Genomic DNA, 18268 nt, shown 5'->3' on the forward strand with positions numbered 1-18268 from the left:
CAGCGTGGAACAGGGAAGGGATAGCCAACTGAGGAGCTATTGCGAAGTGATGCAGTCTTGGGGGAGAGTAAATTTTTGTTAAGGTTTTAGGTCAGCCATGTCCAGTGGATGGCCCCACACCCATGTATGGGCAGCACAAATTGGACTCACTGAGTTAAAAAAAAAATTTTTTTTTCAAAGAGGAAGTGAAGCTGGGGAGGTGGGTAGTGGATCTGGGAGAAATTAGGTAGAAGAACAGAGAATGAATATGATCAAAATACATTGTATGTGCGCATGAATTTCTCAAAAAAAAAAAAAAGAGTGGGGATTTACTACGGCTCCAGAAGTCGACCTCTGTCCTCCAAACACACACACACACACACACACACACACACACACACGTTAGAGTCAAGGGTGTTGAGAAGATGGCCTCAGGCACCTTAGGTACCTTCACCCTGGCTCCAAGGTTCATCCTGTGGCTTTCTAAACTGCGTTGCTCAAAGGATGTCATTCACAAGATTTAAAAATTAAGCGAAATTCAGCGTGTAAGTAAAGTTGACAAATTAAAACTATATGTGCTGGTTTTCATACAGTCCTTATCTCGAAAGAATTTCATTTGTAAACAGAATTGCTAGGTCGTTTTGTGGGAGATGGTATTTAGATAAAGAGCCCTAAACCAGCTTGCTTTCTTTTTAGTTTATTTTTAACTTTTTGCTGGAGAAGTCTTTAGGAAGACCACCGTTGTTTCTGTAGGCAATTTCAATTTTGTCAGTTGTGATAAAGTTTTTAAACTCCAGTCAGATTCCAACGACCGGCTTCTTTTCCCCCGACCTTCTCTCAACTTTTCTGTCTTGCCTCCATGCACAGATGTGACCCTGGGGCTGAAAGGCGAACAGTTTGGGTCTGCTACTCAGAATCCATCTACGAGAGAAGACGTGGTGCCTGAGCGAGATGAATGAAAACTTCTGACTTCAGCTTTTAGCTTTCAGGTTAAGGAGCTGGATTCGGCGCCGGCCTTAGCCCCGGGTAAATCACACCCTGGGGGAATTGACTGCGGGGCCAGGAAGGTGGAGGGTGCAGAATCCTCTAGAGAAGAGAAGAGCGCTCTGTCTGGAACGCGCGCGCGGTCTTGGGAGATGCCTGCCCCAACCTCTGCTGATCCACTCCACTCCACCCCGCTCCCTCTCCACCCCGCTCCCCCTCCACCCCCATCCTGGGATAAGCTGAGGAAGTTCAACAAAGGGTGGAGGCCGGGCTAAACTGGAGGCCGCCTTCGGGGCGAGAGGGGGTCGGGGGAGGGGTTTGCTACAAGTTTCTCTTTAAAAGCCCGGAGGGGAGAAAGCCTGCCCAGAACCGTAACGCGCGCAGCTCTGCTTTTCGCCTTGCTTCTCGGCGGGCGGGCGGGCCCCCGGCGCCGATCAGCGCGGAGAGGGGCCAGCACGGAGAGCCCAGTCCCAGCCTGGCCACCTCGGAGCCCTGCTGCCAAGTAAGAGCGCTTACCCTGGTCATCCCCTCTCGTGCGCGGTCCCGGGGCTAGGGGGGGACATCCCCGGGCTCCATCCCTCCCCCCCACCTCCTCCCTTGAGCCAGCTAGGGCCAGGAATGCAGGAGGACGTGCGGGCTGACAGGTCCCCCTAACTCCCACCCTAAGCCACCAGCCCCGCCCAGTCCCACCTTGCCTTGGGTCCCCCGAGGCGGTCGATTTTCCCAAATTGCTGGACGCTTCCCTCCTGGAGACCCGGGGCGTTCCAGGACAGAGGCGTGGGGCCTTGGGGCGCGCTCTGGCTGCAGAGTGGAGAAGGTGCTTCGGAAAGTTGGGGTGGTGGCCAGAGTTCTGGCTTTTGAGATGTGGAGCTCATGGTGGGGAGGGGTCAGGAAGTCACTTCAGTGCCGCTGTGACTGTGACTTTGGGCATCGTGGGGTCGAGCGTTCAGCAGCCGTAGAGCGCACAGCCTGTAACTAGGTTTTCTACCCCGCCTGCTGGAAAGGCTCAGCCGAGAGTCAGAGCTCAGTGAACAGAGCGGGAGAAAGGTCCGGGCGCCAAGTATTCATTCCCAAGTCGCGCTGGGGACCTCTCACCACCGTTATCCAGGGGAGACTGGGCTGTAGTTAAGAACCCGCACGAGTGAATCCCTGGGAGGTGCGTAGGGTCCGGTGTGTTTAGACTTGAGGTTCCCGATACTAACCACAAACACGCAGGCGTCTGGTCCCTCTGTTTTACTCAGACTGCTCCCTACTGGTGTCCTTGCCCACCCCGCCCGTCCCTAAATTTTGAAGCCGTAGGGTGTTGTGTCTTGCCCAAAGTGTCTCTGTTTAGTCCCTTAACAGACATGACTGGAAGAAACAAACATTCCTTTCTCGCCATCACCCTCTGGCCCACTGTGACAAAGATTACAAAAAAAAAAAAAAAAATTCCCAATCAAATAACCACCAACCAACCAATATCACAACAAAACAGACTGTGTGGTAGAGGGGTGCCCCTGCGTGGAGGAGAGGACTGAGTTACCCAATGTGGCTGGGAAACCTCCAGTTCAGATGACAGGTGCATGACGTCAGGAACACGCCCAAATTATTTTATTCCCCCAAGTCCTTGGGGTGGAAGAGACGCTAAAATCGGCCCCATGGGTACTCCCTCCTCCCCCACGTCCCAGGGCTGAAGTTTAACAGCTCTGGTTTAGTGTTGAGGACTGACCCATATGTCTTAGCCGGAGCCCTTGCTTACATCACCACCGGGTGTGTTGCCTGCAACCTCCAAAGCCCATTTGTCATCTCGGGAGAATCGATACTGCATCGTGTCTTGTGTTCTTGGTTGGCCAGGGACTGGGTTGAGGGAGGATGCATTCATTTCCTGGGTCACTTCACATGTGAAAAAAAAAAAAAAATAGCCCAACTCCCTGGACTGGCCTTAACTTGGAGAAAACCGTAACTTTTCCCCAGTCTTTGCCTTTTTCTTATTCTACTTCTCCTGTGTTCTCCTTGGAGCATCTGTGAGGCCAAGGGCTGCCTGACGGTCTCCGGGCTGTCCCTAAAGAGACTGGGTCTCAGTTGTCTATCTTTGACTTTTCCCTGTGACCTTTGTGTTAAAAAGCAAAATTGCTTACACATTAAGTGGCGGCACAGGGAATAAAATCCAGCTCTAAGCACGAAGCCCACCCTGGAGCCTGGCATTTTGAAGCTTCCCTAAAGATTCTTGGAGGACGCTTTCATTTATCTATTTCCTTTCCAGCTGGGAGCCTCCCCTGGCTCTTCCTAACTCTCTGACCTTCTGGATGACTGGTTGAGAAATGCTCTGTGAGGGAACCAGATTTTCAGGGCCGTGGATGTGACCATCAGAAAGCTGACTAATGTCCTAGAAAATTATAAATTGTTTATTTAAGTTGTCTCAGGCTGAAAATGTTCAAATGTGAGAAAATTATGAAGTTATGTTCTCATTAGTCACAACACTGCCCCACTTGCATTATGCCCTTTTTTTTATTTTCTCAGTGAGGTTTTTTTCAAAGCAAATCTTGACATCATGATTTTATCCATATGTATATCCATATATCAGTACGGTTCTGACAATGTTAAATAACTATGATACTGTTGTTAAGCTCAAGAAAGTGAACAATGATTTTTAATTTTTTTTTACTATCATCTATTACGTAGTCTATATTATATGTTTCTCCCAAATGTCTTTCTAGAGTTGATCTACATCCCGTTGCTTTTCTATCTGCTTCTTTTTTTTTAATATTTTTTTTAATTTTTATTTTATTTGCATTGGTGTGAAGGTGTCAGATCCCTTGACATTTGTGTTACAGACAGTTGTGAGCTGCCATGTGGGTGCTGGGAATTGAACCCGGGTCCTTTGGAAGAACAGACAGTGCTCTTAACCACTGAGCCATCTCTCCAGCCCCTTCTATCTGCTTCTTACAAAATCCCACTATAGACTGAGATGGGTAGTGTTTAAGTCATTTTACTCTTAAGGAAACTTGACAGTGCAGACCCTGGACAACGTAGCTGGTTGCTGGGCAAACCCCAGCACCTGACAGGCTGACTTCATTCCTTGGATAAAGGTGTGCATTCAGAATATCAGCTCAGAGCACAAGCAGTTTCCCTTGGCTGGCTGCACCGGAGCCAATCACAGTTCTGTCAGAAGACCCTTTGCAATCATTTGGTAATTTGCCTTTTTGGAGCCTGAGATAATGAGCTACAAAGTCAGGACGCCTGGGTTTGCCATAGGAAAGCAGTGCTCTTTCCCACGTTGGGGAGAAGGTGCATGGCTTTTGGAACTAGGCAGCATAGTCCTTGCCGTCCTTTTCTGGCTTCTTAGCCTAAAAGTAGGATGAAGGAAATGATTGCACCTGGGTTCTAGAAAAAGACAGAGGCCACAGAGGAGAATTTTGGAGAAGACAGCCATCTCTCTTTGAGCATCACCTGGCTGCTGGCATCTTTCATGCTGGTTTCCCTAACTCTTATGACAGAAAGAGGGAGAACACTCTGTCTTCCCGCTTAAGTCCCTAGTTTCTAGACATCTTGGTTTATTTTGGCTCTGTCTGACAAGCATTGGTAACACCAGAGTGTTTTGCTATTCTGATTTTCATCAGTTATGTTTATTTGCTTTTTAAACGAAGTGTTACGTCATTTTGCATCTTATTAATGATCGCGGGTTAGGATCCTCTTTCCTCGGCAAGCAGCGTAGGAAAAAGAACTTCTTGTTTCCGGTACTAGATTATCCGCTGTCTTGTTGTGCACTGAGACTGACGGGGAATGGACGGACCTTCCATACAGCCAGTCAGAGGCTAAGAAGTGGGGGGATCCAACCTCATTCACCAACTCGAGGATCTCAGAAGAGGTCTATGTTAGCCTTAAAGCACAGCTCTCCTGCAGCCATAATTCCCTTCTCCTTTAGATACCAGGCTGTCTCCACGGAGGCAGCCTCCCTAGGTAAGATTATATCCACCACTGCAGTTACAAGGGTGTTGTTTCTTTCCTTGTAAAGTTTTGGGGACACTCAGGAGATACCAGTCTCTACTTCTAGAGGCCAAACCTGGCTTTAGTAGAACAGTTTGCTGCTACTACTACTGTCAGTTTCTGCTGGAGAAAAGCCTTTGTGGTCAGGCCACCTGGTAGTTGGACCCCAAAGACTCAGATGAAATGGCTGGAGCCTACACTGCCCAGGACCACAGAGCCTGCTGGACCAGCAACTCTGTGCTGAGAAGAAGAGCTGGACAGTTACCCACAGAGATGCAGTGATGGCTGCGCACTTGAGGTGGACATCTCAGCCTTCGGCTTTGTTTATCCTGGTCGTCTGGCAGGTGTGCCCCACCCTCGTGTGTGGTACTCGCTCAGGGACAATAACCTGGTTGGGTAGGTGGCTGATTTTCTAAGCCTGTGTCAGAGAAGTCCCTAGCACCAAGACCAACTTTTCAGAGTGATTTTCCCCTCCCCTTTTTCTTCCTTTTTATTCAAGGCAGTGTTTTAAATAGTTTTGGCTGGACTCAAGTTTTACAAGTAGCTGTGGATGACCTTGAACTTCTGGCCTTCCTGTCTGCACCTTGAAGGACAGGGATTATAGGCATGCACCACTACGATGTCTAGTTTGTGTGATGCTGGGTGTTGAACTCAGGACCTTAAGGTTTTTTGTTTGTTTTATCATGTTTTGTAGTGCCAAGGATTGAACCCAGGGCCTTGTGGATGCTAGACAAATGCTCTACCACTAAGTCACATCTCTACATTTCAGAAAGCCATCCCCAGCGTGAGTTTCTGAAAAAAGCATCAAATAGTCTTAGCACTCTCATCCAAACCAACTGACTACAGAGAAGCAAGTATATTCCCAGATTCTCAATTCGGTGCTATGTCTCTTTAAGCCATACCATCTTGGTTGTTAGTGTGTTTGAAACCAGAGTGTGCATGTGTCTTCTTTGCTCTCTTTAGAGTAGCCTCAATGATTCTGGATCTCCTGCAATTCCATATGTACTTTAGAATTGGTTGGCTGGTCAGTGTCCACAAAGAAGTCTGCTAAGTTCAGGATGGTGTTGGATATGCAGATCACCTCGGAGAATAGTGAACATGGGATGCACCATTTATTAAGGTGGTCTTTAATTTCTTTCAACAATGCCTTGTATTTTCACTATTATGGCATATTGTTCTTCATCTGGTAGTAGACTGGGACTCAGGTGTCAGTTTCCGGATGAGAACAGCGGTACCCCAAGAGCAAAGGTTCTTTTTCTCTCAGGAATGACTAGAGCGTTTGATGAAGCCTGGGCTCTAGGCTTCTGGTCTCACCAGAGGAGGTGGAAATGAGTCTTCCACTGGGTGTTACAATTAGCTCTTTTAAACGAGATTGCTGGTATCAGGCAGTAGAAACTCAGGAGTTCCAAAAGCCCTTGATGGTGTTGAAGTGTGACAGCCCTTTGCCTAAGCTGCTGCATTAATGGCAGGGGTGCAGGTGAAAGCCTGTGCCTGGTTCGAATGCAGCTGAAACACAAGCCTGGTGAGGTGCTTTCCCAGCAGTGAGTGAGCTCATGGTGGTGGCAGTTGGACAGGCAGCCAAGCCCCAGAGTTCAGCAGCAAATTTCCAAGGAGGAGGAGAACCCTCATTTTCCCAGAATAAAGGACAAATCTCAGGCAGCCATGGTAAAAAGCTGATGATATCTCACAGCATGTTTATTTTGTGTGAATCAGTGATTTATAAACCTTGGGCAGTGGGAGAGATTTCAAGGGTGAATGTATTTGCTTTGCTGGGGCCTCAGGTGCTGGGGATACTTGATTTACATGCAGTGGTACATACCTCATTTACATGCAGTAGCATGGTCCTATCAAAAGAAGGAGAACATAGTACTTAATTATCCTATGGGTGGGGGAAAATCTCCAGGTATAACTGAAGGTCATTTGCTGAAAGCTAAGCTCTCCTTAGGATACGGTGGGGTATTTCCAAGAATCCCCAGTGTTTGCTGGGGAAAGGGTTGGGCCTGTAATCATCCCTGAGGGCTATGTGGTGCTCCTTATATGATCTGGGGTTCCCCAGATCAGGCAAAGAGAGAACCTTACTGAGAAAGGAGTCCTCCATTATAGACCGAGCTCAGAGGCTCTCTGGGAATGTCAGACTTCAACCTTACCAGAAGAGTCCCATAAAAACATTTGTGCTTCTTTTGTTAAGAGTATTTCTAGTAGTTTATTATTTATGAAGGGAATTATTTTCTCCATTTCATTTTTAGTTCACTCACTGAAAGACAGAAGAAGACTCAGCAGTTAAGACCCTGTACTGCTCTTGTAGAGGACAAGAGTTTGGTTCCTAGCGTCTCCATAGGCTGGCTCACAATTACCTATAACTCTACTTCCAGGGGATCTGATGCCCCCTTCTGGCCTTTAGAGGGACTTCTCACATATACATACAGATACATATACACACTATTACAAATAAAAATAAATAAATAAACATTTTAAAGAAAGTATATAGAAATATCATTATTTTGGATATTGATCTCGTATTCTATAACCTTGATGAACCCACCCATTCATTGATTCTGAACTTTTTTTTCTCAGCAAGTTTCTAAGGAATTAAAAGGCATTATATTTTATGTATGTGTGTACACACAGGAGCTACTGGTGTGGAAATCAGAGGACAATTTTCAGGAGTCAGTCCTCTTCCACCATGTGAGCTCTTTGGACTGAAACTAAGGTCATGATGCTTGTTGCTGGCAAGTGCTTTTACTGCCGAGCCATCTTGCTGTTCTGGATTCTCAGGACTTTAAAAAATGTACACATGTGAGCACATCCTTAAACAGGAATGTGGTGTCTGTGAAATGGATGAGTGGTCTTCTAGGGAACAGCAGGCTCAGAGGCAGATGAACTCGAAAGAAGGTAGGAACCCTATGTGTGAAAGTCCCTTTGGCTAGAGCTCTGGGTGGCAACTGATGCTAGTTTTTGTGATGTTAGTTTTGTGGAAGCTTGCTAAAGCTGGCACTGGGAGCCAGGCTGTGACTTAAGATGCAGGAAGAATATTAGAACCCATCTTAGAAGGGGACTTTAGATAAGCACTAATGTTGATCAGTGACAGTGGTAGCTGAGAAAGACTGTCCCACTCAGTACAAATGGGAACTTTCAGGCCTCTGGGTACATGCCACCACCCTGTAGATGCCATTATCTTGAGTGAGCACTGGAGACTTGGTACCAGCTGGCTTTGTGCAGCCAAGCCCAGCCAGCTTCGCTGATGTGGCACTTGGTGCCTGTTGCTAATGCCTCTGGGCTCTCTCATGGGAGCCAAGGCTGCCACGGGTAGCTTAGACCTCACTCTGGGGCCTTTAAACCAGTTTCAGCACAGCATTCCTACACGCATAGCCAGGCGCTCCCAGCTGAAGATGTGGCCGTGGTCTCTGGGCTTGTGATTCCTGTTGCTGGGCCCTTAAAGAGCACAAGGCTGAAACAGGGGACTGTTGGACCAAGCTGTTCCTCTCAGACCCTCAGATGAGCACCTGGTCTAGCAGCTTCTAGAGATGCCCAACGTGTACGAAGCCAAGGCTGAGTCTCCCTTGGACGGCCAGGCCTTCTCTTAGAGTCTGGAGAAGATGTCACTTAGGGAATGAGCCAATGAATGGGCTGTGGATGCCTTGTGTGCTCCTCTCACGAGGACCCCCACCATCTCCCACTCAACACACTCAGCTCACCCCAGATGTCTGAGCCCCTTCACGATGTGTTTCTACCTAGACTGACCCTGAGAACTCCACTCTGAGGGAGTAGCATGAAGTCTGTAGTCAGTTTCATCCCCAGAGACACCAGGCTTATTCAGAATGGGGGGGGGGGGTGATTCCCAAATCTGTGTATCATCCTGGCCTCGATTCTCATCTATCCTTACTACTTTCTGTGAACTTCCATCTCCTTCCAAGAGGCACTGAACGTCAGGCCAATTTAATTAGTCCCAACTTGTTAGCTCTAAGGTACTGGGTACCTGAAAGTGTGTCTGTGTGTGTGTGTGTCTGTGTACGATGGTTAAAACCTACTTCTTGTGTGGTGTGTTAGTAATGGTTGATAGGAGGCCGTATAAGTGGGAAGACCTCCATGATTCCACATACAGTCTTGAGAACCCAAACTAAAACGTGAGCATGGTGATGTGCTGTGGCTTGTTGATTGGCCAGCTTGGGCTGCTTGAACAGCTTCAGGGCCAGTGAGAAACCCTATTTCAAAAACCAGTGTGGAGAGAGCCTTGAGAAATAACACACAGGTTGGTGTAGGGCCTCAACATGCACTCTCACCCATGTATGCACCCCTACCCACATGCACACATACACACACACACAAATTTAATTTTAAAAATATAATGCAAATGGAGGGTTAGGTGGGTAGGGTGACACCCCACCTTTGTCCCAATTGTTCCAATTTGGGATTATATTGGCCATCACCCCTTGAGTGTTGGCTGTGAACCAGTCGCTACTCTGGATACTTTGGACTTTTTATGTCACCCCAAGGACGCTATCACTCTTCTCTGTTTGCAGAATCTGAGGCTATTCTTGGGCGCGGACATCCTGCTCTTAATATGTATAATCTTGTAACCAAGCCGTGTTTCCCGTTTTTCTTGGGTGATGTAGGTTGGCTATTTGAACCCAGGGTGCATCCTTGCCTTGTGAGTTCCTGTGTGTGGTCTTTGAGTCTGACTGGGAGTTTTCCTGACCCTTCCCTGTGGGGAACATGACGAGGGGTGCCACTTTACCGTTACATGTGTGTTATGTATGCATACATATGTATGCACACATGTGTACAGGTTTGCTCACCCATGAGAATGCATGTGGAAACCGGAAGTTGTTGTTGCAGTGTCCTCCTCATTTGCTTTTATTTTTGGGGACAGGATATCTTATCAGTCCTATGGTTCACAGGGTCAGCTAGGCTGACCACTGAACCCTGAGCTTCTCCCCTGAGTACCAGATCCCCTGTGAGCACTGGGGGTCTGAATTCAGGTCCTCATGCTTGCATAACAAGCACCTTCCCCACTGAGCTGTCTCCCTGGCCCCTGATTGTTTTTTTTTTACCTTTTCATCCGATCTAAGAGTTTCAGTAAGCACATCTGAAAGTGTCTGAAATTGTTTCTTCAACCTCCCCAGGAAACAGCCTGGTCAAAGGGAGATTCCACGCCAGCCAGAGATGGACTGTGGGAACCCCGATTGGCCATGTCAAATTGTGCCAACAAAGCCCTCATTTTGAAGGCCGAAAAATATTTAGCTTTGGATGGCTACCTTCTTACCACCTCGCTGTGCCCTGAGCATTCCATCTCTGTAACCAGAAATAGACAGGGCTGAGGTGGAATTAAGGGCCAAAATGGATCAGGCCTGGACCAGTCTGGTGTCTAAAAGTCTCCATTTCTGTCTGGAGTGCTCACAAGGGCTTTCATGCTCTGTGGAACCTCATCTGCCCAGCACAGCCTCCCTCCTCAAACTGTAGCCAGAAGCAGCCCCAGACCTCCACTCAGGAATGCAGTCTTTGGCCTTGAGCCAGGATCATTCACCTCTCCTGTTGGTCTCAGAGGGAATCCCAGTCCAGTGGAGGAGACGGCCCTAACTTCAGGCCCTGATCCCAAATCAAAATCTCTAGAGATGTCAAATAGAATGCTTTCACTGGTGATAGAGTTCTGCTGAGGTCTGGCCCTGCTGTTTGAACGAGAGCAACCTGGTCCCCACTGCTCTCCAATGCTGAGGCTGTATGCTCATCTTGGGCATGCTTTGTATTGGAGCAGGGTTAGAGTGGTTGCTTTAGAACCTAGACATAAAGATACAGGCTGAGCTGGGCACAGTGGTGCAGGCCTGTAATTCCAGCACTCAGGGAGACAGAGGCAGGCAGATTTCTGTGAGTTCAAAGCCAGCCTGGTCTACAAAGTGAGCCTAGGACAGCCAAGGCTTCACAGAGAAACCCCGTCTGTGGGATTAAAAAAAAAAAAAAAAAGATTCATGCTTCAGGGATTAAGAGCACTTGTGCCTTTTCCTGAAGGTCCCAGTTCAATTCCCAGTACCCAACCACATGGCAGCTCACAGCTGTCTGTAACTCCACTTCCAGGAGATCTAGTGCCCTCTTCTGTCACTACCTCTATGGACACTAGACACACACATCATGAACAGATGTACATGCAGGAAAGACACCCACGCACATAAAATTTTAAAAAATGAAAAATACTAAAAAAAACAGACAGGCAGGCAGACAGACAAACTAATAAAGATATATTGGGAGGAATGAGTAATCTGACCAGTGGCCTGGGAGGCCAGAAGGCAAGTCACATACAGTCACACAGAGAGATGTGGAATCACACACAGTCATATAGAGTCACACACAGCCACATATGTTGGGGGCCTACAGAAATCTCTTTTAGGAGAAGCCCAAGCCTGAGTTGGGGGGAGGGGACAGATATGAGGGTCAGACAAAGATCAGGTTCCACAAGAACAGTTTGAAAAGCCAAAAAGTACAACGCTGCAGATGCAGGATAGGATCCTTATGTGATGTGTTCCCCTCATCTGTGCATGGCGGGGAATTAATATTGCTATTGCCAAAAACAGTAGTTTTGCGGAGGCTTTGAGGGAAGAAGTGCACTCTGGGAAGGGAGCTATGGCCCAGTGCAACCATTGCTAAAGGGGGCGGGGGAGATTTGTCACATGCCAAAATTAGGGACAGGTGGCAGTGCCTACCAGACACGGGGTACCAGCCAGTCCCATGATTTTCCACACAAGTCCTATGAGAGTCCTAGCTTCTATCTGTACATATTTCCTTGTTTTATAATAAAACTTAATAAAACCTAGTAGATCCTGGAAGATAGTTTCAGTTTTGACGGCGATCTGGTTTTTAACTGTGTTCCGTAACTGACAGGTTTAAGGCGCTTATTTCCTCGTGTGTTTCACTATTCACATGGGTTGTGCTCACACTGATGGTGGACCATCAACTACTGCAAGAGGCAGAACCAGTAGGAGGTATCTGTAGGAGGCGTCTAGTAGCCTCAGGTTGTAGTTATCAGGGAGGAAGAAGCTGCAGCTGCTGGTTTTTGCACTCACACACGCACACACTACAATAAGTAGGTTTCTACAGTAGAAGCAGAAAATGGGAAGAGAGTATAGCTACATGTAAAAGATCGAACCTAGATCCTGATCTCACCCTGCACCCCCTCCCAAATCAAGGTGGAAAGTTTGATAGCAGACTTAAAAACTTACTTTTACTATTAGAGCAAAACACAAGAAGAACGTTTCAGAAAACACACAAAGATTTCCTAGGCAGGACTCCGAAGTGCAACGCAAGAAACAAGCAGGAACTGATGGCTAGAATTACATCAAGTTTTAAAGGTCTCGCACAGCAAGCAAACCACAGAGTGAAGAGGCAACCTAGAGGCACCTTCGCCTCCTAGTCATCTCACAATTAATGTCCTCTAGAATACAAAGAAAACTCAGAAAAGTTAAAACAAGTAGTCCAAAAAAAAAAAAGAGTGAAAATTGGGATAGATGCTTACAGAAGAGGAAATATAAATGGCCAAGAAATTTTTTCCCGGGGGAGTGGGGAGCTCAGCAACTTTCTTCATTCACTAAATATATATAGATGAAAACTGTTCACCTGAAAATGGTTGTATTTTCTTTAAATGTTGGTGAGGATTTGGAGACAAGGGAGCCCCCATACGCCATTCTAGTTCTCTTTAACCGTCAACTTGATACAACCTTGAGTCTTCTGAGAAAAGACCTCCAAATGAGGAACTCTCCAGATCAGAATGATCCGTGTCTGGGTGAGGTGGGGTGGGGGTAGGGAATTTATTGATTGTTAACTGTTGTAGGAGGACCCGGCCCACTGCTGGTGACACCATTCCCTAGGCAGATGGCCCCGGGCTATATAAGAAAACCATTTCTACTTCAAGTTCCTGCTTGGGTTCTTGCCATGACTTCCTCCAAGGACAGACAGTAATCTGTAAGATTAAATAAAATCCTTCCTCCCCTAACTCGCTTGTGGTTGGAGTGTTGACTTTTTTGTCCACATTGCTGTTTTTCTCCTGTTTCCAACTTTTCTGTCTAGGGATTCAGTTAAATTTGTGTGCTTGTTTGTATCCTCTTCCAGATCATTGACCACTTTCACCAGATAACGTTTCAGATCTTGCTGTGGCATTTTTCCTGTTTCATTGTCCTTGAGTTTAGAAGTTGAGTTAGGTTCTTTTAGAGGAGCCATGTCGTCCTCAGTTCTGGGTGGTGATCTCTACATCCCTTGGTTGGATATCTCTTTAGTTTTTGTTTTGTTTTCCCTGTGGTGGGGCACAATCTTCTTTTGGGGCATCCTTTTGTTGAGGGCTTAATCCCTGGCACCAAACACTTCTGAAAGGAGCTTTATTTCTTTTTACTCCTCTGTGGAACTATGAAAATATAGCACATGATGCTGTCTTTTTCTTGTTCTTTCTCGGAATTCCTTCTGTTTCACTTCCTCCACTGGTTCTGAAGATCTTTCTCTATTTCTCTCTTGGGAATAAAGTTCACTTTTCTATGTTCCAGCTCCCTCCCTTCGCTGCCTCTCACAGCCTCCTGTGTACCATCTCACCCAGATGCCAGTGCACCTCTTGAAGGATTTTCAAACATACTGTCTGTACATTGTCGGTCCTGGAATCATATTGGAAATATGATTGAATCCTGGGACATATTGGGAAGTTCCTCAGGTGACAGATAAAGATACGAGTGCTGTTGTTTGGACAGTTGAAATATCACTGCCTGTAGACATCCCAGAAAAGGCAGCATGTTGAAGATCTAGAACCCCTTCTCAATCTTTGACTCCATGCTTCCCCTCTTTTACCCTTTAATCCCATCCTTCTCCCCTTTCATCCTCTGATCCCATCCTTCTCTGTTTTCACCCTCTGACTCTATCCTTTCTTCAACTCTGCAAGAACAGCAAGTCTTGGCTCATGTAGTCCTGCTTCAACACCATGTAATCCATGTCCCAATGCCCTTAGCACAGTTGAACACCTGTTTACTTACAGGCAATTGAGCTTCTACAATATAGTATACTATGTAAATGAGAATTTCTGGTTTTTGGACAATGCTGTATAAAAGCTGGATCCAAGAAGGACCTGCCTTGGTTCATTCCCCAGCTCCAATGCACACTTGGAGAAATCAAAGTTCTAAATTAAACCCAGCCCTCTGACGTTCACAGCTGAGCATCAACCCACACTATCGATGGCGTTTGAGCAGCTTGACTGGATCAGGATCACAGTGCCAGTGTGTTCTAAGATATACCAGTTACTTATATTTGACCACTAATTGTGGGCCAGAGATTTGAGAAACTTTTTCTTCGATTCTTTGTACAAAAAGTCTTATCGACTAGGTGGGGTTTCTCTGTTTCTTTGGTTGGTTGTTTTGTTTGCTTGTTTGTTTTGTTTTTGTGTGGTTTTTGGAGACAGGGTTTCTCTGTGTAACAGAGCCCTAGCTGTCCTGGACTCACTTTGTACACCAGGCTGGGCTTGAACTCACAGAGATCCGCCTGCCTCTCCCTCTTTAGTGCTGGGATTGAAGGCGTGCACATCCGACTTGCAAAGATTATTTTAAAGACTGTATCCTTTCAAGTCTACAGGCTTATTTAGACTAGCAAACCCAAGTACACCTGGTGTTCCTGAGCTCATGGGCAGTGGACATGGAATTTGAACCAGTTGCTGTCAGTGAGAACACAGCAGTGATCTGTCCTGTTGTGTGTGGAGGTAGTGTGGGGACAGCCGAGTGGTCAGTGATGGCTGGGCAAGAGCCACATACAAGGCCTTGGGGAGCTGATGTTTCTGAAGAAGTCCCTTTCCACATACCTCTCCGATGGCCCTGTCAGGAAGGCTGAGTGGACGTTGTATCCTCAAATGGATTGAACTGAATGTAAGAATATCCTCAACCACTTAATCGCAAGCCAGTGAGAAAATACTGGGGACAAAATTTATCACTTTCTGATAAGCGACAGTGGCAAGCAAACCCCTTCTAGCACTCAGATATTTCAGCCTGTAGTCATGTTGCCTGAAGCCTTTTGAGGTTGACCTTTTCCTGGGCTCCGCTGTATGAGCAATCACGACCATTGGCTGCAAGCTTCCCAGGTCCGCACTCCGGTGATTTTCAGTAGGATGTTCCTCAAGGAAGGTCTTGTGGAGCAGACCCCGTAGTCTCAGTACGTGTGAACTGAGCTGAGCTGTGTGTGGGGGGGGGGTGGGGGGTCCTTACTGACCCAGTTGGCCGACACCCTCTGCTCATAGACCAAGGTTTCCAGAATTTCCATCATTTCCGTGATGTAACTTCCCTGCTGTGGGGTGTTTTTGGAAACTGTGGCTATGAAGAGACTCTTCAGGGGTGTTCAGAGGGGCAGTGGGTCATATCTTCTTGTCTGACCACGCAAAAGGGATGGAGAGATGAGGTTTCATCTCTCCATCTTGGCTATATTTCTCTCTCTCTCCCCTCCCCCCCAATTTCGCCCACCTCCCTTGCCCCATTGGTGTATGTGTACCCATACACCAGTACCCATACACATGTACACTAAGGCCAGGAGAAGACATTGGGTGTCTCCCTCAAACAAACAAACAAACAAAAAAGACTTTTCTTTTTTGAGAGTCTCTGGCTGAACTTGAAACCCTGTGTCTAGGCTGGTTGGCCAGCGAGTACCAAGGATCCGCCTGTCTCCAAATCCAGTACTTGGCCTGCATACGTGGACATGCCTAGCTTCTATGAGGCTGATCTGGATTTGAACTCAAGTCCTCTTGCTTTCACGGCAAGCACCTTTATCCACTGTACCATCTCCATAACGTTTTTTTTTTCTTTAAAGTATTTATTTATTTATTTATATTTTATATATGTTGGTGTTTTGCCTGTGTGTGTGTGTGTGTGTGTGTGTGTGTGTGTGTGTGTGTGTATCAGATCCTCTGCACCGGGAGTTACAGACAGTTGTGAGCTGCCATGTGGGTGCTGGGAGTTGAAGTCAGGTCCTCTGGGAGAGTGGTCAGCACTCTTAACCACTGAGCCATCTCTCTAGTCCCCCCTTTTTTCTTTTAATTATTTTATCTGTTTAAGTGTCTGTCTGTCTCTCTCTCTCTCTGTGTGTATGTGTGCACCAGAAGAGGGTGTTGAGTCCCTGGGAACTGGGGTTTTCACATAGTTATGAACCACCTGATGTGAGTGCTAGGGACTGGACTTGGGTCTTCTTCAAGAGCAACAAGTACTCTTCACTGCTCAGTCACCTCTGCAGCCCTTTTCCTGACCTCTGGTGGCAGAAGCTGCTGGAGGGGGTCTGCGGAAGACAGAGGTGCCTCCATCCTTCCAGATGGAGCTCGTGTCTGGAGAAGCATCTGGGGAATTTACCACGCTGGTTTATGTTCAGGTGTTGAAAAAGAAGGGAAAAGACTACTACTCCTGAGTAAGGGGAAGCCCAGAGTGGGGGAGTCCACACAACCCCACTACTTTGGGTGTCTGGTCTTCTGAGAGGCCTGGAACTTTTCTCTCTTGTGGCTTAGTTGGACGCATCGAGAAATTAGTTGGGGAAAGGCACAAAGACACAGTCTCCAAAGAAAGAGTCTGGGTAGCCAAAGCGATGCTAATTAAAGCAAAATATCATGTTTGCATATCAGTGTGGAGAAACCTCCCTGACTGCTGACCGCAGTGGGACTTGACCGTTTTTCTGCTAGGCAGTTAGTATCGTTTACAGAAATGTTGCCCTTTTTTTTTTTTTTTTTTTTTTGCCTAGCTAGTTTATTTTTAGGAATGCATCCCAGGACTGTACAACATTAAACAATACGGACTTCCATTTCAACAATGTATACAATGGCAAAGAGATTCGGAAGCAGGATTACAATCCACCCACGTGACTGAATACTCTATAAGTGTGATTTTGTTTCACTATGGCAAAACACTAGAGAAAAACATTTTCAAGGGGAAAGATTTTTGTCGGCTCATGGTTTTAGAGGTGGTGGCTGGCTCATCAGAGGAAGGCGTGGCAGAGAATATCACACATGGCAACCGGAAGCAGAGACAGTGCCTGTGCTGTGCTACTTCCTGTACTTCACCCAGGGGCCATCCTCCTGGCTGGCGTCACTCACTCTTCTCCCGCGCTTATGGACACTTCACATAGCCGTGTATGTCTGAAAACCCAGTACTAGGTATGGAGAGGGGTGGATTCTTGGTCTTCTCTGGCCAACCAGCCTCAACAGCATTTCAACACAGAAATGCTCTTTACTAAATTCTTAGGTAGCTCTCAATCCACTCCAGTTCACCATCAAGATTACCGGGCTAATACATAATAACTACAGAAAAGGGCAGTTAGACATGATATCAGTATTATAGTATCCAAATAAAAAGCTGTTTGTGAGCCAGGTGTGGTAGTGCACCCCTTTAATCCCAACACTCGTGAGGCAGAGGCAGATGGATCTCTATGTTTGTTCGAGGCCAGCCTGGTCTACAGAGTGAGTTCCAGGACAGTCAGGGCTCTATAAAACAGAGAAACCCTGTCTGAAGCCACTCCTGCCCCCCCAAAAAAAGCAGTGTGTGTGTGTGTGTGTGTGTTTGAGACAGGGTCTCTATGTAGCCCTGGCTGTCATGGAACTCTATATAGACCACACCCAGCCTTAAAATGAAGTTTTCAAGCTGGGTACAGTGGTACATATCTTTAATCCCAGCACTCGGAAGGCAGAGGCAGGCAGATCTCTGTGGATTTGAGGCCAGCCTGGTATACATAGAGAGTTCCAGACTAACCAGGCAGGCTACATGAGACTGTGTGTGTATGTGTGTGTGTGTGTGTGTGTGTGTGTGTGAGAGAGAGAGAGAGAGAGAGAGAGAGAGAGAGAGAGAGAAAGAGATAGAAAGAGAGTAACAGAGAGAAAGAGAGAGACAGAGATCAGTTTCCAAGGCAATGTGTAGAAAAGGATTTCAACTGGTTTGATCCCCACTGCTAGGACTGAACCGGGTGATTTGCATATGCCAGGCACAAGCACTCTACCACTGAGCTGCATCCCTCCTTGTTTTTGTTGTTGTTTTTTTTTTTTGACACAGTGTTTCACTTTGTACCTCTGGCTGGCCTTGAACTTGTTATGCAGTCCTGAGTTCTTTAAACTCTCAGTATTCTTCCTTTAAAAAAATTTTTTTTTATTTTTACATACACTAGCATTTGATGGCCTGTATGTCTGTGTAAGGGTGTCGGATCCCCTGGAACAGAAGTTATAGACAGTTGTGAGCCACGATGTGGGTGCCTGGGAATTGAACCCAGGTTCTCCGGAGAAACACTCAGTGCTCTTAACCTGTAAGCCATCTCTCCAGCCCCTGCTCCTTCTTTTTGAATATGGGGTCTATAGACATGCTCAGAGACTCAA

The 18268-nt window shown here is 46.8% G+C and overlaps 1 protein-coding gene across 2 annotated transcripts in view; it reads left to right on the plus strand.

Moving 5' to 3' along the window:
- The first annotated feature begins 1300 nt into the window (after positions 1–1300).
- Positions 1301–18268, plus strand: part of Loxl2 (lysyl oxidase like 2) — an 86367-nt gene continuing 69399 nt past the window's right edge. The window contains exon 1 of one of the 2 annotated variants that reach the window (XM_021647855.2): positions 1301–1465. The gene's annotated coding sequence lies outside the window, so the exon portion shown is untranslated. The remainder of the gene's footprint in view (positions 1466–18268) is intronic. The other variant, XM_060391375.1, reaches the window with a different exon arrangement.

This window comes from Meriones unguiculatus, chromosome 9 (assembly GCF_030254825.1).
Source record: "Meriones unguiculatus strain TT.TT164.6M chromosome 9, Bangor_MerUng_6.1, whole genome shotgun sequence".
NCBI classification, from domain to species: domain Eukaryota; kingdom Metazoa; phylum Chordata; class Mammalia; order Rodentia; family Muridae; genus Meriones; species Meriones unguiculatus.